The 27,972-nt window shown below is 30.4% G+C and overlaps 1 protein-coding gene across 6 annotated transcripts in view; it reads left to right on the top strand.

Moving 5' to 3' along the window:
- Positions 1–627: 627 nt before the first annotated feature.
- The window catches only part of LOC145284502 (uncharacterized), a 424,059-nt gene continuing 396,714 nt past the window's right edge, over positions 628–27,972 (top strand). The window contains exon 1 of one of the 6 annotated variants that reach the window (XM_080133383.1): positions 628–1,494. The gene's annotated coding sequence lies outside the window, so the exon portion shown is untranslated. The remainder of the gene's footprint in view (positions 1,495–27,972) is intronic. The other 5 variants (XM_080133382.1, XM_080133384.1, XM_080133385.1 and 2 more) reach the window with 5 other exon arrangements.

Below are 27,972 nucleotides of genomic sequence, written 5' to 3' on the forward strand. Positions count from 1 at the left end.
AAAATAGTTTTAAAATAAGTAAATATTAGATGATTTATGTATTTGAAATCGAATTCTCCCCTCCTGCCCTAATCATTATGCCCCCCCTCTCTCTCTCTTTCTCTGCTTTTGGTCAAATTGGATTCGGAAGTCACGCCGACCTTAAATAAAAAAATAATGTCAAAAGTTTCAAAAAACTAAAACAAAAATGCAGACACATGAAAAAAAAAAAAGGCTACACGGAAGCAGAAAGCAAATGCCATTATATTCATTTTTTTTTCCTTAAATAATAAATAAATTCTTTAATAATAAATTTATGATTACGATTAAGCCGGCTAGAGAAATCAAGTTTACAGTAGGAAAAACATCTTTAAAACAAAATTGATACTACTACTGCGTTTATATAACCTTTACTCCTACTCTATTATATATTTACCTCCTACCCATTGCCTTAATTTCTACCTTCTTTTTTTTTTTTTTTTTTTTTTTTGTCCTCCTTCTTTCTCCTTCTCCACTTCACTTCTCTACTACTATTGCGATTACTTTCTTTTTCTATCGTCACTCGCTGAAACTCCTACCACTTAAGAAACTCTTTACTCTTACCGGCACCATTATCACAACAACAATTACTACTACTACTACTACTACCACAAGACGTACAACAACTACTACTACTATTATTACAAATAATTACTACGACTACTATTACAAATTACAACGTGGTAACATAAGCAGACGCGCTCCTCCTACTATTTTCACAATATCTACTGTTACCACTCCTTAACAGACAAGAGAGACAGCCTAAGCATATCAGTGCGAACGGAGATAGATGGAGGAGAGTAAGTTAAAGGGAAAGTAAAATAGAGACATACATAAATGATAGAGAGGGTTACGATATGTGCTGGAAGGGGGGAGGACTAGACGAAAATATCGGATTCTTTTTATTTATTGCTTGAATGACGACGACTACCACGACGAACATTAAAGAACAGGCCAGTCATGGTCGGATCCGTATTTACCTGAATGCTGGATTTTACTGTTTTTTTTTGTTTTATTTTAAATTTTTAATTAATTACTCGTCACCCTTTTTCTTTTGAAAACGTCTTCTTAGAGATGTGCTTTTAAATTGGCTGTCTCTTATTTAAAAAAAAAATAAAGGAAAAAAAAACAAATAAGAAGACATATTTTTATATTTATATATAAATGATATTTTATTTAAAAAGAAACCAATTTAAATTGAAATAAATAATTTTTTAAAATAATAATAACGCCATGGTCTAAATTCGAAAAAAAAAAAAGAAAAAAAAAAGAAACGAAGGAGAAGAAAAGAAAAAGAAGCCATGGACTTGTGTATTCGTTTTAATGTCATTCATGTTGTCAACACAACCTTCTTGGAGTGTCTGCTTTTTTCTTGCCACGGATTTAAATGTCGGATTTGACTAGGAAGGTTTTTCATGGCACCAGTGAATGGATTTCTATCTTTTTCAAGCCATGACGACGCCTAAATATTGCGAGGTAGGTGTTTGATTGTCAACCGGGGTATATTATTAGATTTTCAGAAAGATGTCTGTTTACGATGCATGCATCTCGGAAGTATGGTGTACCAGAATTGCAATAATGTCATTTAAATGTCAAGAAAAAAATGAAATTAATTTCATTATTATGTTTATAACTTCAACACTTTGTTTTTGTTTTATGAATTTATTTTTGTTTTGAAAAAAAAATAAAAATATAAACTAACAAACCGAAAACGTAATAATATATATATATATATATATATATATATATATATATATATAAAATGTTACCAAAGGTAAGACAAGTTACCTACGTGTATAATTTTTTGGTGTTTTTACTTATTTTAAAATGTTTAAGTTTGAAACCAAGTAGTTCCGAGTAGTTAAGCTAAAACAACAAGATGACGGACATGAGGTTGTCATCTTTGGAGTTTCGATAATCGCTTAAGACTCGAAAAACAATATAATGATAGAAATCCAATCCACCCAATAAATGTCACCCTGAATCTTTTTGTCGTTTTAACTTAAACGCTCGGCACTACTTGTGTTTCAAACTTAAACACTTTAAAATAAGTTAAAGCACCAAAATCTTATCCAGATAGGCAGAAGAGTAACTTATCTTGCCTTTGGTAACAGTTGTTATATATTTGTTTCTTGATCACGTTTTCGGTTTGTTGTCTATAGTAATAAACATCTAAAACTACACTTCCAAATCTTTATTAAAACTACCAAGCAAGCAAGATTGCTTCTTTTAATATTTGATAAATACAATTAATTATTTTTATTTACTATTAATCGAATATTTACTGAAATCTAAAATAAGACAGAACTTAAAAACAATTTTTCAAAAACAGTATATTAAAAAAAGTGTAAACATGACTATATTTTGATCCTCCCCCATCTTGTGCCTTCACCCGGGCAATGCCGGATAAATACAGCAAGTTAATAAATAAATAAATATCAACATGCATACTTGTCTTGAATAGGTTGACGAGGATGCTATTATGCAGAAGTGCCCTAATGTTTACATTTATTGTTTATTTAGTAAAATATGTTGACATCCAATTTTTCGTTTAATCAATACAGAAAACTTGTTTGCAATGTTTTTCGACTATTTTGTTGATGTCATCGTCGGAAAATTGAAACTTTTTTTTTTTTTTCGTTGTAAAATAAATATAATTGCATGTGTCTGGGTTAATTCCCATTTCAATCACCTAAATTATTTAGAATCAAACAACTTAATTTTAATTAAACCATTTTTTGCAATATATGTACATTAAAAAAAAAACAAAAAAAAAACGAACATATAGCAAGTCCCATGGTACATGTGAAACGCCGGAAAAAAATGGATACTTCTACAAAATTTGAACTGTTTTTTGTTTTTTTTTTACCCTTACTCATAACTAGTGATCACAACTTAATGCTTAAGTTTGATTTGGCAAAAGTCTATTTGCTTCGGTTTAAATTTTGTAAAACTTAAAAAAAAAAATTTCGAAACAACTACAATAGACCAGCAAAGGAAGAACGGTGACACAAGTTAATAACAGTGCTCTTTAACTAGAAAATTACAAAATTGAGTTACTGTTCTTCCTTAGCTAGCCTGCTTGACTTTTTGTTTTTATATAAATGAAGATGACGACTCAATTTTTTCCGACCTAGTTTTCATTTGAGCGTTTCACGTGTGCAATGAAACAATCTCTAACTTATATTTATTTGCTAAAATATGGTTTATGGAGTCTTGCTGAAACCCATTTCAATGTAAATCACTAACAGTGATCCATCCAGGTGTTATTTATTATATCACGTCCACTATTTTGTCTTAAATAATTTATTTGACTAAGTTATTAAATAAATTCTATACACGTTAACGAATGTTTGTATCACTGCAGGCATTTGCAAACATTTTTCTTTTCATAAAACACGTGTTAAAATATCCACTTAAAATATATATCTTATTTTATTCGCTGTAAACCACAACCTTCTAACCACAAGAGACTCGTCAAATAATGTTCAATTTTATTTTATTTTTAAAAGAAAAATTAATTTTTTATATACTTTGCTTTTATTAGCGCAATGATTTTTCTCTGACGACAATCATTTAAAATATTGTTTTATATAGTCCCCCACCCTCTTCTCTAAAAAATCCAGACACGTGTTTACTTTTCTGTCAGTTTCATTCGACAAAAGACATTTTTAACCTCGTATTATATGCTATTTTAAATTCTACCTACTAAAATAAAAATATTTTTCTAAATCAATGAATTAATTTGGATAATTTTTCATTTTGGATAATAATTCAGTCTAACTTTTTTTTTTTTTTTTTCCAGATATCACAACCTTAATTTTGACAATCGTTTTATGTTTAGGTATATATATATATATATATATATATATATATATATATATATATATATATATAATTTTTATTCTATAATGATTTCATTTTAAGCCAGAAAAGAAAAGGACACACATTACTTGTGGTGTGTAAGTCCTATTTACTTTTGCTTCTCCATGAAGACAAAGTTAGATACAAGAAATAGGGACACTTTGGATTAGAAACCTGTCCTTATTTATCGCCTCTCCATGAGGCCTGGGGGTGAAACAAACTAGGAAAACTCCTACTATCGTTCCTCCCCAGGAAAACACCGGGTTGAAACAGAAATAAAAATCGCTCTCGACTGAAGAATTTTTCCTTCTCTGAATGAGAACAAAACATGTACTACACTTTTGTGTATTTTGGATGACCCCAAGGGCAGAAATGTGTTAAGGTCATTAAAAGGAACAACGAAACCGCAAGGAGGGGGGGGGGGTATTTAGTAAAAGGAACATTTTTCAATGTTGGTAGTTTAAATTTCTTAACATTTCTTGAGCGCTAATTTTGCACTAGAAACGTATATAAGAATGATACTTATGATCTAGTTACAGCTTCAACACAGAATAATTTTAATTAATTCTACATTCTTAATTTAAATGATTAAAAAAATGGTGAATTGTAAACTCGTCTCTGGAGGTAAAATCATTGCTTGAATTGAGAATCGCGTTAGTAATACTACTACTACTACTGATTTAATAAATTAACCCATCCAAAGGATATTACAAAATATTTCAGTGTTACACTAATTTTAAACTAATTTCTTGTCGAAATAAATTTAATTATTGAAACCTCGTGATATTTTCTCGTGTATTCAACTTAATTTGACCATGCCAATAATAATCTTTCGTCATTTGAATATTTTGTTCTCTCCTCTGTCGCACATGTCCGTTTAGGTTCGTCTCCATTATTTACAATTCGGGAATCCGGATATTTCCAACGACTTTTATTTTAACAACACACATAGATATTTAGTCTATCGTGAGTGTTCGTACATTTTTAAACAATTTTGTACATTATAAATAACCAGTCTTGTATGTGTAACTTATACCTTTTTATTCCACACCCACGACGGTAATAATAATAACAATAATAAAGATGGTGATAATACTGAGATACACGCAGCGGCAGCGTCGCAGCATCTCTGTCTGATCAGAAAGAGGTGTGTTAAGAAAGCATGGCTTACTTCAGCCAGCACAAACATTGGCAAAGATTCATTTGTTTTGTGTTCTTTTTTAATTTTGCCTGAAAATTTTATTTTTGACATTTTACTTGAGATTAATTCATGTCAAATTAAAAAAAAAATCTCGCAGAACAAATATGAATATATAGATTTTCTTTTAACTAGTTTATATAAATAAACACTATCAGTAGTAGTATTACTACAGTACTACACTGTAGTATCTGTTTTGATCCTACATGTCATCTTTTCTGTCCTCGGTCAGTGAAGAAGAAAACATTTTATATCGAGCCATTAAAAAAAAAAAATTGGCCAAATACCGAGTTGACATTTTGACGAACTGGATTTTCTAACCACATAAAAATCGACCTTGTGTATAACTCTGCCCCCGTGGGTAGGCAAGTAAATAGACACAAAAATGTTCTTGTAAATTCATGTTTTTTTTTTTTTTTAATTACTTTTATTCTTATAATAACTTACATTAGTTATTTTGGTGCTAGTGCAGAGAGTGATCCGCGTTATTTTTTAAATCGTATTTCTAAGTTTAATTAAAGTTTTTTTTTTTATTATTCAATTGTAAGGTTTAAGTATAGAATAAGTACAAAACACCCTCCCCTCCCCATGTTAAGAATGACTTTTTAAATAATAACGTTATTATTTACGTCCGGATCACTCTCTGCACTTAGTACCTTACTTTTAATGATTATTATTGTTCCTATTTACAATGCCTCCCCACGGGACAGAGTTAGACACCAGGGTCGTTTTTTAATGTGGAGAAAAGGAGAAAAAGAACAAAAATAAAAATTGTCTCAGTCGTGAAGGATTTATCCTCCACTGACAGAGAACAAGAAATTGAAGTGGAGATCTGAAGAAAGATACTACACTTTGATCTTGACCCGAAGGCCAAGATTGTTAGTAGTAGTTTAAATTGTATATAAAAAAATGTGTCCGGCGGATCACTCTCTGCTGCAGGCTGCACTAGTTAGTACCGTTATTTTTAAGCTAATTAAGTTGTTTCAAAACTATTAAATTATTGAAAGAAAATCTAATTGTGTGATAACGTTTAACTTTTGAAATCTTTACCTATAAATTTCCAGTACAAGTATTCAAAAGTGATAACTAATGAATTTAACGAAGTTATTAAGAGTGCTCAATAAAAGAAGAGCAAGACATTTTTATTAATATAAACAAATTTACATGGTTGCGACACTTGGCACGTTAATGTTTTGGACAAGTGGTCGGTTAAAACCAGAAGTCCTCGTCAGAACAAACCAGTCATCTTCCTTATTCACGGAAAAAAAAAACAAAAACAAAAAAAAAAACATTGATTTTGTTTGTTTCAATTCTGTAATTGTCATTGTCATTCTTTTCCAGCGATCAAATGTGGCTTGAATAACTTTCTTTCGCATGAACATTTTTTTTTTAATAAGTCAAAAACTAATAAGTTGATATTTAGTTAATTATTATTCAGATCTCTAACGGGGACATTTTACAGAAGGCATTTCCCAATTTTGATAATACAATTTGAAAACACTGTTTGAACTGTTTTCTCTCCATTGACTGTTGTGAACACGGTTGTGGTTGGGGAGCGTGAGAAAGTAATAATGAAAGGCGTGAGAAGAAATGAAAAAAAAATCATTTAAGGTCAAGGCCGCTTCTTGCCGGAATGACAGACTGACACTTTCAACTTGACATTATTATCCTCTCTCGACAGCATATGTTGTAAATAGAGAAATGAAATGTTATTGTTTTTTTTTTCTTCTTTTTCTACCCAATTTACTCGTTATAAAACGTGTTTAAACAGGAAGTTAATAAGCTTGAAAAAAAAAAAAAGAAATAAACACTTTGACAAAATAACCTCATTTTGCCACAAAATTATTTTTATCTTTTAATGTTTTCACTTTTTATTTCAAAATATTTCCAAGTAGAAATGAAAATGTTAATTATTTTGATGCCAATTTTTGGCATTTAAGAAATTGTATATTTATTTGTTCATAAATTATTTTTTTACTTGGATTATTTCGACTATAATGCTCGGCTTAGTTACAACCGATATGAACCTCCTACCTTCCGAACTTGAAAATCTGGACGGAGCTTCAAACTGAACCCTTTATTCAATATATCGAAGTAGATTGTTCTTATTCTGTCAGTCGGTAGAATTGTTACTCTTGGGTAGTTAACGAACGGACCATGCTATGTAAAAATATTAACGACCGCCCGCCAGTAGACCGAGAAAAAAGTTACTGTTTTTATATTTTAACTAATTAAAATCTATTATTTCTGAACATTGAACAACTTTTATTTTTTCCAGAAAGATAAAATCCTAAATTTTATCATAAGTAGCAGTATATAAATAATAATTGTTCTATAATTTTTAATTGAAAAATAAAATTTTCCAAAAACATACTTGAACTTAAGACGAAAATAAAACTTAAATATTTTTTCAAATGTTTTCGAATCGATTAAACTAAGTTTCAAAAACATAGTATATTTTGTTTATAAAATTGTTGAATGAAAGTATAGAATAAGATACTTATGCGAAAAAAGTACCGTGCTTTTTTTTTTTTTTTTTTTTTAAATAGTATTTTTCAAGTTATGGGATATTTTGTTTATTAAATTGTTAGATGAAACACACAAACCCACCCAATATATATCACAGTAACATATATTGGGTGGGTTTCTAAACTTTCTAACAATATTTAGTCATTTTACTTTGAATTTTAGGAGCCAATTCGCGGCCATTTTTCTTGTTCTCACGTAACACTAGACACTATTTGTTTTTCGAGCATTAAACGTTTTAGAGTGAGTAAAACCACTATAAAAAAAAAAAAATCCAGATAGGGAGAAAAGTAACTTTTTGCCTTTGATAACATTTATGTATTTGAATTTTTTTACCACTTTTTGAATCTGTGGATTCTAAACCAAAAACTAATTATAGAATGATTACAATACAGTAGCCGGAGCCCCCCCCCCCATGTTAAGATGGTTTTTTTTTTTGGTTTTTTTTAAATAATAACGTTATTATGTCAACACGGTACATTTTCTGCATAAGTAATCAGAATAGTTACATGACACCCTCCTTTCCATGTTAAAAATAGATTTCTAAATAATATTGCAGGCAGCACGGTCCGTATTCTGTATTATAAATACCATATTTTATTCTTAGTTAAAGAATTCATTGCTAATTAACGCTCTTAACTATGTGTCAATGTGGATAATTTTGTTACGAATTTTGGGAACTTAAAACCTATTCTTGTACCGCAACTAATTACTCTAAAATTATTACTTTTTTTCAAGTTATTTCTTTTTGTTTTTATAAAGAAATTTATTGAGCCATTCAATTCGGTTATGTAATTAACACGCGTGTTGACTTCGCCCAAAGGGTCTTTGCAGGTTGCTGTCCATATATGTTATCGTTGGTATTCGTAATACTAATACAGATAAAACTAAACTTTGCAGAGATTTTAGTGGCCACCTTAGGTTGAGTTTAATCGTAGATAATTTTGTGGCTCTATTGATGGAATATTGACGCAGATTTTTTTTTTTTGGGGGGGGGGGTTACTGTACACATAGGTTCGAAAAAGTTGTCACAAAACAAATATAGAACGAATAAATGTTATCAAAGGCAACATAAGTTACTTTTCTACCTAACTGGATATGTTTTTAGTGTTTATATTTAATATAACATGTTTATTCAGCTCGAAAAACATAGTGTTTACCGATGTATTGGAAAATTTTAAATGGCGGCCGACTTTCTCTCTGAGACGGTAAGTTTGGGAAAATGAGTTATAAATAAAAAAGCAGACAAAATACTGTCAGAAACTCGCTCAATATATGTTACTGTGACATAGGCTGACATATATTCGGCGGGTTTTTAACAATATTTTGACTTGTTTTTTATTTATAACTCATTTTCCCAAACTTACCGTCTCAGAGAGAAAGTCGGCCGCCATTTAAAATTTTCCAATACATCAGTAAACACTTTGTTTTTCGAGCTGAATAAACATGTTACATTAAATATAAACACTAAAAACATATCCAGTTAGGTAGAAAAGTAACTTATGTTGCCTTTGATAACATTTATTTGTTCTATATTTGTTTTGTGACAACTTTTTCGAATCTGTGTACAGTAAAACAAACCCATTATTTTTATTGACGCTCAGATGAAATATAGCAGTTCAAAATATACTTGATGCAAAAATATTAGTGTGCACTAAAAAGTACAGGAAATAAGCGAATGTCGATGGAAGCAGAAGCACCGAAATTATTTTCGAAATGACAATTTTAAGTTTTCACAATCACTTTCTAATGTCAAAAACAAAAGACATAAAAACTTTTTTTTTTACACCCTCTTCTCTCTATTATAGATTTAAAAAAATGTCTCAGTAGCTTTGAGATTCTCCAAAAAGTAATTTTGAATCTTTTTAAACTTTTAAGTCTGACATTTCCAAACTAATTTCTAATGACAGTTTACACAACACCACAGACAGCGCAGGTTTCGTTTTTTTTTTGTTTTTTTTTTGCGCCTTTAAGTAAAGAAAAATTCACACAAATTATTTAGAATAGAACTTATTTGGGCATTACTTTCAATTTCTTTTAAAATCATTTCTAGTGTATAAAATACTTTAAAAACACTAAGTTATGACAAATTAGGTATATCATATACGCGAAACGTTGAAATGAAAACTGCACCTAAAAATAGTCATCTTTATGAACGAGTTATCGTTCTTATCTTGTTTATAAAGACGTCGACTATATTTTCAGACTCATCATTTTAGCGTTTCAGTTTCACGTGTACCCTGTAACTTACTATAACTTATGTTTTTTTGGGGGGAGGGGGTACTTGTGCATCTATGTTACCGCGCTGAAATAATAGCGTTATTATTTAGAAACCCATTCTTAGTATGAAGAGGAAAGAGTGTTTACTGTTTTGTAACTATTTGTACTTTCACCTGACAAATTAAGAAACAAAAGATATCGTAAAAATTGAATTTAACTTGAAAAAGCATAGTTCGGTAACATAAATGCATAAGCACCTCCCTTTCTCTCTCTCTCATATATATATATATATATATATATATATATATATATATATATATATAGGGAAATTTTTCATGAATATTTTTTTAATTAAAACGTGATTTCATTAAAAAAAAAAAAACAAGGGCTATTTTTTATATAAAAACTCGCGTCTCCAAACTAATTTCTACTATATTTTGGAAACCGTTATAAGGGTTAGATTAGAGACGAAAGTGATTCTATAAAATTCCCCGAATAAATTATTTGGGATCGATGACAAACCCATTTCACTCTAATTTGCATAGCCGTTTTTTTTATTTAATTTTTTTGTTTTTTTTTAATAACTTTTAAAATGTATCCCACTATTTCAAATGGTTTAGAAGCGTTTAAAATAACATATGCAAATTATTTCGTTTCCATTTTATTAAGTTACATATGCTAATATTTTTCTGGTGAAGAAGGGATTTCAATTTCTTAGTTTTAGTTTTTATAGTTTAATTCAAAATAAAGTTGTAAAGATAGGGCAAATTTAAAATAAATTGAAATCTTGGCTTTTATTTAAATAATAATTATAAAGTGCTAAGACGTTTTTTTTATGGCTAGTTGCAGATGCAGCATCGCCATAGTGTTAAAAAGAAAACATGTTGTAGAAAGCAATGTGGTCGGTTGATAATTTGCGATTAATCGATTAACTGAACTAGATCAGAAAAGGCATTTATTTTCTAAAGTTAATAATAATAATAATAATAATAATAATAACTTCAGGATGCTGTGCATTAAAAATTAATTCATAAAATGATGAGGTTAACGCTTAAATAAATTATTTTTTTTATTTCCAAATAACTTGGTTTGGTACTTCGACAAAACTATAATATAGTTAACAACGAAAAAAATAGGGGAGAGAAAAACAAATATATTACTAATAAATGCTAACAGACGATATTTAAAATTTTTGTAAGTTTTGTTACTTTAGAATTTAACAGATTTTCTCAAACAAAATTGCTTTTAATTTTTTCCTTTATGATCGCTAATTTCAGACTTAAAAGAAAAAAAAAATCGACCTTGCCCCCTCCGACTTAAGGTTAGTAGTGCCTGTTTGACGCCTGAAATAGAGGATCACTTAAAAAGAAAAAAATGACAGCCATTTCTTAGATGAAATCAGTTAAGTAAAAATAACGACACATTTTCAAAATGCGATACTATGCATGAGCCTATTGAAACATGCTGAAATAATGTTATTTAGAAAGCCATTCTTAACATGGGAGGGGGGTGTTTTCTAACTATTCTGTAATTTCACCTAACAATTTAATAATAAAAAAGATATTGTAAAAACTTAAATACTATTTAAAAATAGCGTTGTTCAATAAGTACCCAAAATGTTTTTGAAATAACAAAACGGGTTTGTTTTACTATACACATAGATTCGAAAAAGTTGTCAAAAAGCAAATATATAACAAAATGTTATCAAAGGCAAGATGAGTTATTTTTTTTACCTATCTGATACTTTTTTTTTTGTTTTGTTTAGTGTTTTTATTAAATGTAAAACTAAGTTAGGATGGTAATATTAAATTACAGTTACATCGTGTTACATACAGGGGGATAAAACTGTGACGCGGACGCGCGTTGGGCGTACCTACAAAACTTACAAATAATTTCCAAAAGTTTAAAACAAATCGATGAAATATAAAACTTTAAACTATTTTCTTGAGGCATTTCATAGTTGCTTTACTTCCGCTGTCTTTTAGCCGGTGAACTGAATTGGCGTCCCCCTATGAAACATGTTCCAACAAATATTTTATCACATATTTAATTACGGAGACATTCTTAGATGATGATGATTATTATTATTATTAAGTAGTAATGGTAGTAGTAAAAAAATTTTGGCATTAGAATGATAGTTTTCTTATAAAAAAAAATGTTTAATTACTTTTAATGATTATTATTGTTAGTAGTAGTTTAAATTGTATTAAAAAAATGTGTTAGTTTGATATTTAACCATTCATTGGTACTTCACGGGGAACGTGGACCCTGCGTAAACAGTTTTTTTTAATGACTACTTCCTGAAAGCGAATGCATGCACAAAAGGTTTTCATTGGTTTATTTAATCACGAATACGTTTTGAAGGTACTATTTGAGGCAAAATAAATAAATAAAAATAAAGCCCGGTACTTCACGGGAACGTGGGCCCTGCGTAAACGGTTTTATGATTTAATGATGACCGCTACCTGAAATGCGTAAAAGGTTTTCTTTCACTTTCTTCGTGTATATATCTAATTTTTTTTTTTTCATGGAGCGTGTATTTATTTAATTTTTTTTTTTTTTTTTTTTTTTTTTCGATGAGTAACTTTGATTCATACTTTTATTTCGTGCGGGTCTTTATTTTATTTTAATTTTATTTTCTCTATTAAATATTTTTGGTTTGTTTTACTGTACAAAAAGTTGTCACAAAACAAATGTAGAACAAATAAATGTTATGAAAAGCAAGATAAGTTAGATAAGTTACATTTCTACCTAACTGGATATGTTTTTAGTGTTTATATTTAATATAGCATATTTATTCAGCTCGAAAAACATAGTGTTTACCGATGTATTGGAAAATTTAAAATTGCGGCCGACTCTCTCTTTGACACGGTAAGTTTGGGAAAAGGAGTTATAAAAAAAAAAAAACTAGACAAAATACTGTTAGAAACTCGCTCAATATATGTTACCGTGACATAGGCTGACATATATTCGGTGGGTTTTTAACAGTATTTTGTCTAGTTTTTTTTGTTGTTTTTTAATTTTTAACTCCTTTTCCCAAACTTACCGTGTCAAAGAGAGAGACGGCCGCCATTTAAAATTTTCCAATACATCGGTGACCACTATGCTTTTCGAGCTGAATAAACATGTTACATTAAATAAAAACACTAAAAACATATCCAGTTAGGTAGAAAAGTAACTTATCTTACCTTTGATAACATTTATTTGTTCTATATTTGTTTTGTGGCAGGCCTTTTTTTTTACCTTCAAAAAAGTTTTCGTGATTAAATAAACAAATGAAAACCTTTTTGCGCATGTGCTTTCAGAGAGCAGTCGTTAAAGAATAAAACTGTTCAAGCAGGGTCCACGTTCCTCGTGAAGTACCAAGGCCAAAAGCATTATTTGAATATGTATGAAAAAAAATAAATGTAACAAAAAAAAACAAGAATAATTAGTGGGGAAAATATAATAAAAAATATTTTAAAATAAAATGAGAATAAAATTAAAACAAGCACGAAATTAAAGTATGAATCAATTTTAATCAAAGAAATTTAAAAAAGAATAAATACACGCTCAATTAAAAAAAAAAATATGGAGAAAGTGAAAGAAAACCTTTTGCGCATTTCAAGGAGCAAAAACAAACAAAAAGTTTACCCATTCATTTTTTTTTTAATACTTTAATTCATTTAAATGGTTACTTTTCATAGTTTTGAAATTGTAAAATTCTTTTTTTAATTTTTTTATAAGTGTTTCATATAAAAAAACAAAACATTTTATATGAAGTGGAACTGTGAACAATTCTTATTTTTATTTAAAAAAAAAAGTGTAATATTTCTTGTAACTGTTAACTTTTTTATGTGAAACATTCTTAAAAGTAAATAGTTTTTTAGAGAACAGTATCATTCTTACGCCAAACTATTTATTATAATAATAATTCGTCTAAGAATGTTTCCGTATATATGTTGGAACATGTCTCGTCGGGTACACTAAATCAGCTATCACTATCTAGAAAGCAGCGGAAGTAAGACAACAATGAAATGCCTCGAGAAATATGCCGGGTAACCGAAAGAAAAAAGAGGGGGGGGCAGTCAGGAATGTTATTAATTCGATTTTCTCATCTTCAAAATTGTTATGCAAGCTGAACTTCCTTGATGATATTGTGCCCTATTTATTTGCATCACCACCCCTACCCCTCTGCCGTCAACGAGGGTAAAGTTAGACATAAAGGCCTCCAAAAGGGAGGGAATACTTTGGATGGAATATAAAAATTGCCTTTTTCAAAAAGGATTTCTCATTCTCTGAACGATAACATAATAATAGATACTATACTTGTATCCTATCTCAAAGGCTAGGAAGTAAAGCCACCGTAATATTATTCTCGGCTTGTTTTATTTTATTTTATTTTTCTGCAATATAAAATGGAATACACATTGAATAATTTTTGAATTATTGGTCATCACGAGACATTGATAAAAACTATTAAAAAATATTTTCAGACTAATTATTTACCTATTTTTATTTACCCAGGTAAAGAACTTGGAGAAAAATAATGTAGTCACGATTTATTTATTTTTGTTTTTATTATTATTAGGATTTTGGGTACTTCTGCAGTTTAAAGCCCTGTTTGTGAGTCTCGCTCGGCAACGCCCGGAATATACCGAGTGAGCAAAAAAAAAAAACGCGAGCGAGCAGACGATAAAAAGTGGAAGAAAAGAGTTTAAAAGGAAAAGAAACGAAAGGGCAGAGTATGATTGCGCTTCTTCAAGCAACAAGTCTTTTGATAAGAAAGGAAAATAGCGATATTTTTTTTTTTACGACCTGCCCCAATGTAGTATAAACACCCCAACCTCCACATGTTAAGAACGGCTTTCGGAATAAACACCCCCAACCTCGAAAGCCGTACTTAACATAGGAAGGTTGGGGATGTTTATTCCGAAAGCCGTTCCTAACATGGAGAGGTTGGTGGTGTTTATACTATGCTGGGGCAGGTTGTAAAATATACCATAACTTTCCATACACAAACAAAACAAAAAATATATTTGTTCACTAATTAAAAGAAACAAAACTTTTATTTTCCACCCCCCTAAAGAAATAAACAGACAAAAGCACAGTTGCCATAAAAAAATAAATAAAACAGTAAAAATTATGAAATTACTAGACTACCCATGACCCATTGGGTCAGTATGTTATATAAGCTATGGAATTAATGTATGAGCGTGACACTTGTGACGTAAAGAAAATAGTTTTTTGTGACATAACAGAAACATTTCTCTGAAAGTATATTAAAATGAAAAAAAAGTATATAGATAGATTTCTATGAGTCATTCTGATTATTATAATTGATTATTTTTGAAAAAAAAAAAAAAAAAACTTACAGTTACAGTTATAATTGGTTTGTCATATTTATAAGTAAATATGCACTGAACAGATATCATAATACTTAAAGTTAAATTCAAATTTTGATATATCTTTTAATTTAGCCGTGGAAAAAAAAAAAAAACAATTGGGACGCTGAAAACGTACACAGTAAAACAACACGTTTTATTGTCGTGTTGATTATTTATTTGTAACGCAAATTAAAAAAAAACATTTTCGGGGTTATTTATGTTGGTAATGTAGAAGAAAATGTATGAATGTTTTTTAATTATATAGGTTACGGTAGGTTATTTTTATTTTTTTTATAACTTCCGTTCGCTCGGTATAATCCGGCGGTTTCCATTACTCACCGGGCGTTGCCGAGCGAGACTCACGGGCTTAGAACTGCAGAAGTACCGGATTTTGAACCATTCGTTTCCCTCCATTTTATTTTTAAAAATATGTGTATTTAGTTATATGGCAGTGAGAATCCCACTATCATAGAAACACGCGAGATTTTTTGTAATAATTTTTTTAAGGATTTAAACAGACAACAAAAAAATTAATCTTCAAATCTGAAAAATACTTGTCATTCTTTTTTCTTTTTGCAATGTTGAAACTTTTTACCTACACATGTTACGTCAGCACTTTGACGCCGGTGATAATCCGGAAAAAAAAAGAAAAAAAAAGTACCCAAGCTTACTAAGGCTGGGGAATAATTTATTTTCTGTTTTCTACAAGAAATAACCCAAGGCCGTACCCAAAACACTGTTTTAATAAATTTTGAAACAAACTATTTCGAGTTTTAATTAAGCTTCTAAATATATAAATAAAACATAAATAATACCGAATTTATTTTAAAATTTGGAGAGAAAAAAGTTTCATTGTAAATTTATAATATATTTAAAAAATAGTTATAAAAAAAACACTGATTTTTATTAGCTAATTAATTGCTATTTAAACTAAAAAGTATCTAAAAACCGTACTTGTTTGTATTAAATTATGAATGGATTTTAAATACAATGTATGTAGTTCAAATCCATTCATAAAAACACCGATTTTATTTTCACAGTAAAATGTTGAACGTAATATTTTTTACTGCGACAAAAAAAAAAAAAAAATACTATTCGTTGGCCTTCATAAGCTTGAGTACCTTTTATATATATATATATATATATATATATATATATATATATATATATATATGATTATCACCCGCGTCAAAATGTTGACGTCACATTCGACCACCATGAGTTACATAGTTTCAACGTACCTCTTTTTTTTTTTTTAAATTAAATTAAACCTTTTTAAAGAAACAAAGTCGTAGAAATTTGAATGACTTCCACATGTATTAATATTTTTCTTGCATAGTTCCTATTGATCGCAATCTAATAAATATCTACCGTTTTAGAAAGGTGACATTATTCATTCCACTCGTAAACTGCTGCAAACCACATACCTGTGCATGATCAGAATACATAAAAAAATAATACTCGTAATGGACGTTTCTTGCTTGCTTTTTGGTTCAAGTGAAATAGACACGTATTTGTCTCTGCACATTTGGTTGATTAACGTTTACTTCTTTTTGTAATATGTAAAAATCAAACGTGAATATACAGCTGCACACGACGTCTCGCGTATTTTTTGTTACTGTGAGCTGAGGAGAACCACATGGCACAACAATGATGTTCGACATGAAACATTCTTTAAAACGACACGTGCTTCGTTGTGTGGCTCTTTTTCATTACACAAGTTTTCTTTTCCGTTTCATATTTTTATCGTTTTATCTTCAATTTTAATCACTTGTTTCTTCTGCCGTAGGAAATTATTTATCGTGTTGACTTATTTTCTTAAGTTATAACATTTTACTTTTCTATATAAGTTATAGCAATATGTGCTTGTTTCAATTTTGGTACTTATGCACTTATGTTACCGTGCTGAAATAATAAGCCATTCTTAATGAGAAGAGGAGGTTGTTACGGTGACATAAGTGGATAAGTACCTCAATTAAAAAATATATATTATTATGGTATTTGTGGCAAGGCTACAAATACCATTATGTATATGTAATTGGGATTACTTGTAAATGGTTCACTATCTTCAATATTTTTTAGGATTGCATAAGGGGAAAAAACGGCTTAGATTTACATTTTGGATGTATTTAACGTTGCGTAGACTTCAATATGGGAACCAATAATTGTAATGTTAGTAAAGATAAAAATTCTACAGTAATAAGGAGATTTAAGATTCTCATAATTCAAACTAGAATTATTCACATGAACACATGCCGTAATGTTTATTAATGTTCAATACCAAAAATGGCAATCTTCTGGAGGCTGAAGAAATTAACACTTCTAAAGGATGTCATTTCTATACATCATATGCGAGTATTCGAGCTGTAGCTTTAAAATTACAAATTGTAATAATAAAGTAAAATTATTTATGAAAATTTAATACATTTTCCTCTTTAAGAAAACGTGATTTTCTGCACACACCCACATCCACACACATATGTGAGTGTGTGTGTGTTTGTGTGTGCAGAACGGTCTCTACCAAACTACTCTGTTAATTTTTGGTCTACAAATTTGATATATAGGCTAATAGTGCCTGTGGAACAAATTTATTTTGTTTTTTTTAGCCGGATAAAAAGCTAATAAGAGGTCAAAAGTGGAAATTAGGAACTTGGTAGACATAAGTTGGACTAATGTATCCTTTACGTATGCGTAAATATATATTTATATGTTTAAGTCGGTTGATTTGTCAAGTTTTGATATGCATGTAGCCTTAGCTCAGATGGTGGCGAATAACGGAGAGCTAAATATTTTGGTTTCGCTTCTAGTTAATTGCACCCAAGTTATTATTTTTTTCTTAAACTTTTGAAATCACTACTATATATTGAGTACATTATAATAATCCATAGCGAATTGGCTTTATAATAATAAATAGGAAATCTGCATATATCAAAATATATTTAAGTGTATTTTTCGACTGGGCAAAGCCGAACAGCCTGCTAGTGTGTGGGTATATATATATATATATATATATAAAACGGGCGCCTTCAGTCTTTGACAGACTATAGATACCCACGAAGGGGTACCTGCACATGAAATTTTTGTGGCAGGAAGTGCGCAATCTCCAACCACACCTTTCCTGAGTCGACATTGTTAAATACCAGTGGCATGTGAAGTGTATGTACAGGACGACTGGAAACAAATGCCGCAATAAGCGGAGAGCACATACAACAGCTAGAAATCCCAAACAGTCACCCATCTGGTACTGACCAGGCTCAACGTTGCTTAACTTCGGTGATCTGATGAGAACCTGTGTGTCAACACAATTATGCCATATATATATATATATATATATATATATATATATATATATATGATGATTACAACGTCTTGTCAGACGAATGCCACTCCCTCAAACACTCAAAAGTCCATGAGCCCAAAAATGACTTTCATCGCCACAGGTCCATTCCAATAGTCTGAGGGAGTATCTATACACAGATGATGTTACAGTCTTAGCTTTGTACGACAGCTAAGTCTCTCTCTCAGTTCAAAATGTTGAGATCCAGCAACAAGCAAGAGCAAGATAGCCAGCAACAAGTTAAACTGCAGACCAACTTAATGCAGGTGCTGGTCTCCCGCTTTATGGTTTTTTAAATCCGAGATTTGCTTCTCCTAGAAAGGTTGCCTTCACCATGGCTTACGGGAGCCCTCTCCACTCCAACACACATATACATACACACAAACACACACGGTGCTAGTTGGCCGTTGTCCCCGAAAAAGGGTTTACTTCGTTTTGTAATATGTGTATATATATATATATATATATGAAAGAGCTCAAAAGGATATTCCAAAGGAAATCCAAACTCAATGAAGGAAAGTTGACAAAAGTGGTTCTTTTTTTTTTTGGAATATCCTTTTAACATTATATATATATATTTCTGCATTGTTATTAACTTTCATACAGATATAAGTTTTTTCATAATTTATAGTTTTCGGTTTATGTGCTAACCAGCAAAGTTTATAACTTGCCTATGAATAGCATTTTGCTAAATACTTGTCTCCGAGGAAAAAAGCCATTCTTTGAAACTGCATGGAATAAGGAAAATTTTAAAGTTTTTTTTTTTTTTTTATTATTCCTTGCCCAGTAATAAATTTGTAAATTCTAATTTACAGTTTAAATTCAATTTCTTATATAAAACCAAGTTTTGGACTATTCTTTTTCACTGTATCTTACATCGTTATGTTTTCATTTTATTGACTTTTTTCTACTATCAAAGTTATCGGAGCAAACTGTTTAAATTTTCTTTAAAAAGAACCAATATTAAATATTTACGGATAGTTCTGTGTTTCTACTCCTTAAATTGCAATGCGAGTGCAAAAAAAAAAAAAAAACTACAAACCGAATAACTGTACGAGATTCTTTGAAAGGAGAAATGTAAACATACGTTTCGAAAATGTTCAATTATTTTAGTTTCGGAGCCTCTTTTTCTTTGTAACATTTTCTTTATTAAAATAAAATGGCGTTAATTTTGTCCAAGTTCATTTAACATAAGCAACTTTCGTGTAGGTGTTAATTTGCAAACATGTCTTGAAAAAAATGTAAATATACATTTTTAAACAATCGAATTATTTCCAAAACACTTATTGTATGTCTATTTACTTTTCCCTTGATTGAATAAATATCAATACACGTGCTTAATTTGTTAAGTAAGTTATCACATCTAAGCACGGTCTGACCCGATGACCTCTGTTTATCTCGCTTTGGTACTATGTCAACCCGACATTGAAAGGTGGTTGCAAATTATTGTGGTAATGGTTTGAATATTACACCTTTTTTTTTTCTTTTTTTTTTTTAAACTTTGTAATAGATTTTTTTTTCAATGACTGACAAGTTTCTGGTATTTCGGTATTAGAAAAGGACAATTCCATTTTATGTAATCCCATTCTTTTTGTGTAGTATTTTCTTTCACGTCGTCTAATTAATTGGTTTTCTAATAACATTCTATGGCCACTTTTAGTGTGTATGTGCGTGTCTCGCATACAAAAGTATAAAGTACTAAAAAATTAAATCATATTTTATAATAATTTCAAACTAGCGGGTCCTATGGAAATTCCACAGTGGACTCGTTCATATGTAATACATGGATGTTGGCATTCTGTAGATGTTCGGCATAAATGGAGACGCTCTGATATTATTGTAGCGCTTTTGTTAAAACTGCAAAAGTATTTATCTAAGCTAGCAGGGACGCCCGGCATAGCCCGGTCGTAAAGTACGCTTAAATATAATATTTTAATTCTTACAGATTCTATATATATATTATTATAGAGTTAATGTTCTATCGATTTTTATATATTATAAAGTTACGATTTTCAAAATTTAAAAAAATCTACCCATATGACTTGGGTAAATCATCTTGAATTGAAGTCGTAACCAAAACTTATATATATAATATAAAGCTGTGTGTGTGTCTGGTCACGAATAGGCTCCTATATGGTTGACTATTATAGAAAACTGATCACATATAATGATAGAAGATATATCGAGACACAGGAATGGGTATGTTTGATCTGGCAGAATGGTGGTTCATTAAAATTGTGGGGTCTGCGTTCGTGCCTGGTTTTAAATAATGATAGAATAACAATAACAAAGACTTTCGCTGGCAAGGACTACTATTCATCGTAACCAGTTATACAGTCCTTTTGAAATTTTCATCTCTATTTTTCTCATTATGTACTGAATATTTGTTAATGAAACCTATATCAAATATATTCCTTATTAAATTTTAAAGGTTTTCTATTCTGAAAGATGTTTAAAAAAATTTAATCTAAAAAAGTTATTTTAAAGTTTTTGTTAAAAAAAAAATTCAGATTTTCTCATTATTCAGACCTCTATTACAAAGTGGGGGTTGCAAAAAATGAGTTGTGGTGTGAGGAGAAATACAAATTAAAATAGAGAGTAGGAGAGTTTTAAAATATAATCTTAAAAAGATAAGATACAAGTTAGATCCAAGGCATGAAAATTGTTAAACAAAAATGTTTTATTATAGGCTTTAAAAAATAAAGGTATAAGATTCAATTTGAAATTTATTTATCTTCAAAGTGCACTTTTATAAATTTTACAAAGTAAGGTATAAAAATTTAATTTAAATTGAATTAAAAAATTACCTTGGATTTATTTTATTTAATGTACATTTTGTTGCAATTTAAAAACATTATCTTTCATCTGGCAATTAATGATATAGATATAAAATTTTCAATGATTTTTTTTTAATTTTGGAATCTTTCTCTAGAATTTTGGTATCTTTCTTAACCATATTTTCCTACTTCATGGATAATTGGTCATATCGTATCTGTACTTAGTACTAAGGCCACATTTTGTTTATGCTACTAAGTCATCACTTAGCAAGGTGGAAGGCCACTCGAGGATAAGTATTAATGAGATTGTCCTTTTGGATAAGGATTAATACTATAAGATTGGAAATGATAAGTAAACTGAGCATAATTTGTTAAACAACAGATCAGCTTTGGTCTTCTGTAAGTGGATTTTGACTTCTAGAAACTTGGAATGTCGACCTCTGTTGGGAAACAGATCCCTGATAGTAAGGATCACTGTGAAGAAATTTTTGGTTTTCACATTTTGTTTTTCTTTTCAAACTTTTCATATTAGGATTGAAAAATTTGTGGAAGAGGTTAGTAAAAAAAGTTGATACAAAATACAATGAGTTTGCAGATTATTTTTGTAAACCATTGTAAAACGGAAAAGTCATAGCATTTCTCAGTAATATAGTATCGAAAGGGCCTCATCATGTTTCAAATTCCATTTGCGCAGTTTTTGAGGTAATGCATTATGTAGTATAGTCTGCAATGTCCATTATTAACAATTGAGATGCATTTCTAATATGTTATTACGTTTAAGTTGGCCATTTTCTGATTAAAAATGATACCCTATAGCATTATGAAACATTATTGATATAAAAACAATCAGCATTAGCATGTAATTTCATTTTACTGAGCATGAATTATGTATTCTCATTGAGCCAGTGGCTGACTGACCAGGGTGTCAGCTTGTCAAATGGCAAATAGCCCCATTACATTGAATAAAAATGCAATAAAGAAACAGACAATTGTTTTAGTAATAAAAATGAAGAAAAAAAAATAGGAGGGAAATAAACGGATACAAATAAGCAGTGCATTAAAAAAAAATGGAGATGGTGGTGAATTTTATTTATTCGTTATGAAAATTAAATAGCATTATCGTGAGTTGAGCTGCCTTTTGCCTCCTAGCTACCAATAATTTTTAGACTCTGTTCACCACTGAGCCTAACATAAAATCAAATTAAATCCACATGCAAGCGATTTGATTCTCTTGTCTAATGCATTTTAATATTTTATTCATTTCTATTATACATAAAACACACTCTTGTTTATTTGTTAAAAATGGCGTCTATAAATCAAAGAAAGCTAAACAAATTTACGAAGATATGTGATATGATTTGTAGTTGAAACATGTAAAACAAACGTCACAAAATCTAGTTTGAAATTGTTCATCTAAATTTATCTATGTGCATAGTTTTTACCTTATGTCATATTTATCCTCTTGTTTCGTATGTAAGCATGGATACTTGCTTTCCTTTAGCCTTTGCTTTGATAGCTTGTATTCAACAAATATACATATTTGCTTAGTTACGTATTCGTGTGGATATTTTAGCCTTAAATGTTGCTAAAAACATCAATTCTTATGAATCAACATAGCATTTTTTTTTTTTTTTTTTGACAAGCTCGATTCTTTGTATTATTTATCTATATATTAATACGATAGTGTGTGTGTTATTTTCATGCTTACATCCGGTCGTTCAATTGTACTTCCATTTCTTGTCATAAATAATTTTACCAAGAATTTTTCATAAGTTTTGGTTTTGGATTCGATTATAGCTGATGGCACTTAAGTCATCTATTTTTTTTTATAAATAATTTTATCAAGAATTCTTCATCAGTTTTGGTTTCGGTTTCGATTATGGCTGAAGGAACTCAAATTATATATATATATATTTTTTTTTTCCATAAGTTTTTATTTTGGTTTCAATTCAAGCTAATGCACCCAAGTCATATGGATATATTTTTTTAAATTTTGAAATCTCAACTTTACAATATATAAAAATCGATAGAACATTAACTCTATAATAATATATACGAAATCTGCAAGAATTAAAATATATTTAAGCGTACTTTATGACCGGGCTACACCGGACGTCCCTGCTAGCTTAGATAAATACTTTTGCAGTTTTAACCAAAGAGCTACAATAATATCAGTGTCAAGATCGAAGTGTAGTATCTGTTCTTCAGATGCGGCACTTCCATTTCTCGTTCTCTTTCAGTGGAGGAGAAATCCTTCATGACTGAGACAATTTTTATTTTTGTACCTTTTCTCCACGTTAAAAAACGACCCTAGTGTCTAACTCTGCCCCGTGGGGAGGCATTGTAAATAGCTACAATAATATCATAGCGTCTCCATTTACACTGAACATCTACAAAATGCCAACATCAATATATTACAGATGAATGAGTCCCCTGTGGAATTTCCACAGGCCTCGCTAGTTCGGATTATTCAGACTACCGTTTTCATCTTCAGTGTTATTTTCACACCATTTTGTAACCACCAATCTTCTTCAGGTGTATCTTGAACTCGGGAATTTTTCTAACATGAGAATCTGTGCAGAATTTGGAATGGAAGCCTTTACTTAATCCATGAGAGTATCGTGCACTCATTCGATCAGCTATGACTGGATATAAACCCCAAGTAATTTGCAAACAAGTTCTTGATGAGTCGTTTCCCTTAAGTCATCCAATTTACCAAATTTACGCTTCTAACGATTACTATGATATTGTCTTTTTGACCAATGTGCACTTTTTAACCCTTATCCTCGAGTGGCCTTGATAAGTGGGGATTCCTTTGTAAAAAAAAAAAAAAAAGAAAATTCTTAGTATCGTCTGCACTGAAGATTAAACGTTCAACTGCCAGAAGGGTGTCAATTAGAACTGAATTTTACTTAATACTTTATCCATTATGGCTACATTGGCTGAAATGTTTTGAGAAGAATATTCAAGATGAGAACAGTAGTCTGTATAATCCAAATTATCAATTCTCATCTCAAATATTCAGAAACAGCTCAATTCTGTTGTAGCCGTTGGTTTTTCCCATCAGATACTTACAGAAGAAACCACATGAAAGTTGCCAACATCAATAGTGAAAGTAATGCCATGGAGCTGACTAGATTCGAACTTGACACTTCCTGTCATAAATCCACACTAGTATCCACTTCACCTCTGCCACCTTCCTTAAACATGCCGATAAGCCACTCATCAAAAGTCAGTTTCAAAACCTTTATTAAATCGGTGGAGGAGAGAAAGCAAGTATCCAGAACCAAATAGTATAAAACAGTCTTAGTTATCACCTGTAGCAAGGATTGAACCTTTAATCTCCAGAAGACAGTAGCCTAGATCTGATTGTTAATGAATACCTTCATCTTGTTGTGTCATTTTATGTGTCCTTGAGAAAATTCAGTATAGGTTCTAAAGTCTGAAAAGCAACATCTAAAGGTTATATTGACCAAAACATACTGAAGATTATAACAAAGATGAGAATAGTAATTGGAAAAGTCCCCAAATAGTAAAGATTTTCAATTCTTATCGAAAAAATTTCGAAAGATCATTCAATTTGTAGTTGATCTGAAAATTATTTCTAAAATGGATAGGATACTCTTCTCAATTATCCTTGGACCCCAAAATCAAGAGAGATTAGACCATTCTTTTAACTACCTGGCCCCTATTAATTGTGGTGTAATGCTGATTCTGTGCAATTCTAGGAGGTCCACTCTCCCAGGCTTTACCTTCTCTCTTTGAGAAAGGATTAGTTTATTGCTAATTGCTTGAGGCGCCTTTATCAGGGAATGTCAACAGTGCTGCTCAGGCACTTTTTGCAAATTAGAGTGCCCCTCCTCGGGGGCGCTGACGTCTCGATTCCACCTTACTACCCTGGTGTTACAGTTCTTGTAGTGGGAGAGAACTACATACGTTCTCAATTACACACAAATGTGTTTCTGTTCAAAATGTATGACTTCACTTAACCGGAAAACGAATTGCTTGATTTTAAAAAGTTTAATAATTTAATTTTAGTTTTAAATTCGAAATCTCCAAAACATTTGTACATTTTGATTAATCTTTCATGTAATTTTGGTACACAATGTGTTTGGAAAATCGATCACATAACTTTGGGATTATGTTCTACATGTATAAACGATTCCCTTTGTGTGGGGGATTGCTTTTGTAATAATCTATTACTAGTCAAATTTCCTTTCTGATCCATTTCTTCCTCTGTGCTCTTTAGTTTGTGCCAATCTTATTTATTTTCCCTGTATTTGGTTTATCATATCCTGTTGCTTGTTGAAATAAGAAGGGTCAATATTTGTAATATGCTGCTTGAGTCCATCATGTTTGCTATCAAAGGAACCCTTACTGATAATGATGCACATCTTTTGTGTTAGTCCTGGAGCTTTTATGTTGTTTGGTGTCATGTTTTTCGTGGTTTTGTTGGTGTATAAGGCAACACCAGACCCAAATTTATTTTATTGGTGGTCCTGTTTATCTATCTCATGTAGAAATAATAGTGAGCTATCACATGATTATATGTGTTAGATGTTTACAATAAACAATAAGTATTTGTTTTAATGGCAGATAACTTTGAAACCAAGCATTTCCAGACACACATACATAGAATATATAAAAGACAAAATGGGCGCGCGCATTTGTATGTCCACGAAAGACTTTTTGCATCGGGGTTGTTGCATTGGTTGGATTCCAGGAGAAGTTTTTGCATACTTCCTAGATCGTAATATCTCAGATTCGCAAACGGATATTGTCTCTATCTTTTTTTTTTGATTGAGTTTTAAAAAATTCCCACCGTCCCATCATGTTAACTGTTTGTCCTTTTTGTATAAATAAAGCGAAACTATTTGAACACAAATGCCTGGCCCTCGAGCTGGGTAGCATCTGTTCTGAAATTGGTCCTTGGTCAATGTATAGGAAATCCTTCATACTGAGACAATTACAGTTTATTTGGATACTATATATAGTCCCTCCTCTCTGGGGAAGATTCTTCCCCCCCCCCACACACATTAAAAACGACCTTCCTGAGAGGTTTAAAAGCAACGCCATTTCTGCAAGTCATCTTTTTGATTGACTATGTTAAATTTGAACGCTTTACACTTCCAGTCCCGTCATGGAGTAGCGGTAAGACGTCAGATTTTCTTTCACTTTCTTTTCTGCCTTCACGTCACATTTCAAGCCTGTATGTCTACTACCACCCTTTTTTTTTTTTTTTCTCTTTTCTTTTTTTACACCTCCAAACACTCGGGCAACACCGGGCACCCAGGCTAGTAGAATATAATTCCAAAATTATGCCATCGATTTCCCAAATTTCTGTATTTTATAATCCATTCAATAAAAGATTTGTTTATAGTCCAATTTATTTCAATATGGGTTCTTGTCCAGACTTCCTCCATATTTAAAATAAAAAAATCTGTATGATGTACATATCTGTGACGAAATGAAAATATCATATTGCAAAAACCACACAAATAAATCAAGTAGTTTTATTTTTATAAAAAAAATCATTTTTAAGCAAATAATTGGGAATGTGTAGACATCACAACAAAAATCTTGCAAGTTTGATTTATTGTTTAGTTATCTCCTTTGTTTCAAGATGGCGATCTGAGACAGTTCCTCACCTTTTAATCATAAGATTTGATTTTCATAGTTGAAAATAAAACTAATTGATCAATTTACATGATTTTTAGAATATGATATTTTCGATCTGTCATAAGTGCACACATACAAACTTTTATTTTATTTTTGTATATAGTACGAGAATTCTGGACAAGAACCCCAATATGTCCTAAATATTAACTTAAATAGTATTGCTTTTTTTTTTTTTTTTCTTTTTTTTTTTTCAGATTAGAAATCTTTAATATTTTGAACAGAAAAAAAACACAACAATTTTTCTTTGGGTTAGTATTTTATTTGTTTTAATGGCCTGCAAACATGGTCATAAAGCATTTCTAAACCTATATATATATATATATATATATATATATATATATATATATATATATATATAGAACATAATCCCAAAAGTTTTTAAACTCTTGTATTATTTTATTAGCCGAAAGACTTGTTTATAATTCAGTTTATTTCAATACGTCCTAAATCTCAACTTTTCGTCAAATTAGAAATTTTAAACATTGTAAAAAGAAAAAAAATCTTAAGTATTTCTTCCTCTCAAGAATTTAGTGCTGACAATCCTTATCGACTCCATACAAAGAATGCAACCATTTTGTACTATCGTGACTTCCAGAAATGAAATTTGCAATCCTCTTAAAATTTAGTTCATTTTATTTATTTTATTACCGTCACTACTTGAAATCTATTGATGTGTCCTGTTTTGTATGATAAAGCCTCTTTGTTTTCTTCCTTGCTTTTTCTCACATGCATTATAGCTTCACCTTGAACTACTTAGGCAGGTTCATGTCACTTGTCTGGCGATTACCATGCTTTTCTGGTCTTATTATGACGGTCAACAAGGGCTTAGGTAAACAGTGATCAGGCAAATAGTCAGTTTCTTCAATTACTTTATTTGTTTGTGACAATGGAAGGTGTTATATTGTTGTCTATTGTTAAACCAAAGTTCACACTTGGTGTAAATTGCAAAGCTTAATATCAATCATTTAAGTTGCTGTGTGTTCAGAT

This window comes from Euprymna scolopes, chromosome 9, assembly GCF_053919585.1.
Source record: "Euprymna scolopes isolate OS-2025 chromosome 9, ASM5391958v1, whole genome shotgun sequence".
NCBI classification, from domain to species: domain Eukaryota; kingdom Metazoa; phylum Mollusca; class Cephalopoda; order Sepiida; family Sepiolidae; genus Euprymna; species Euprymna scolopes.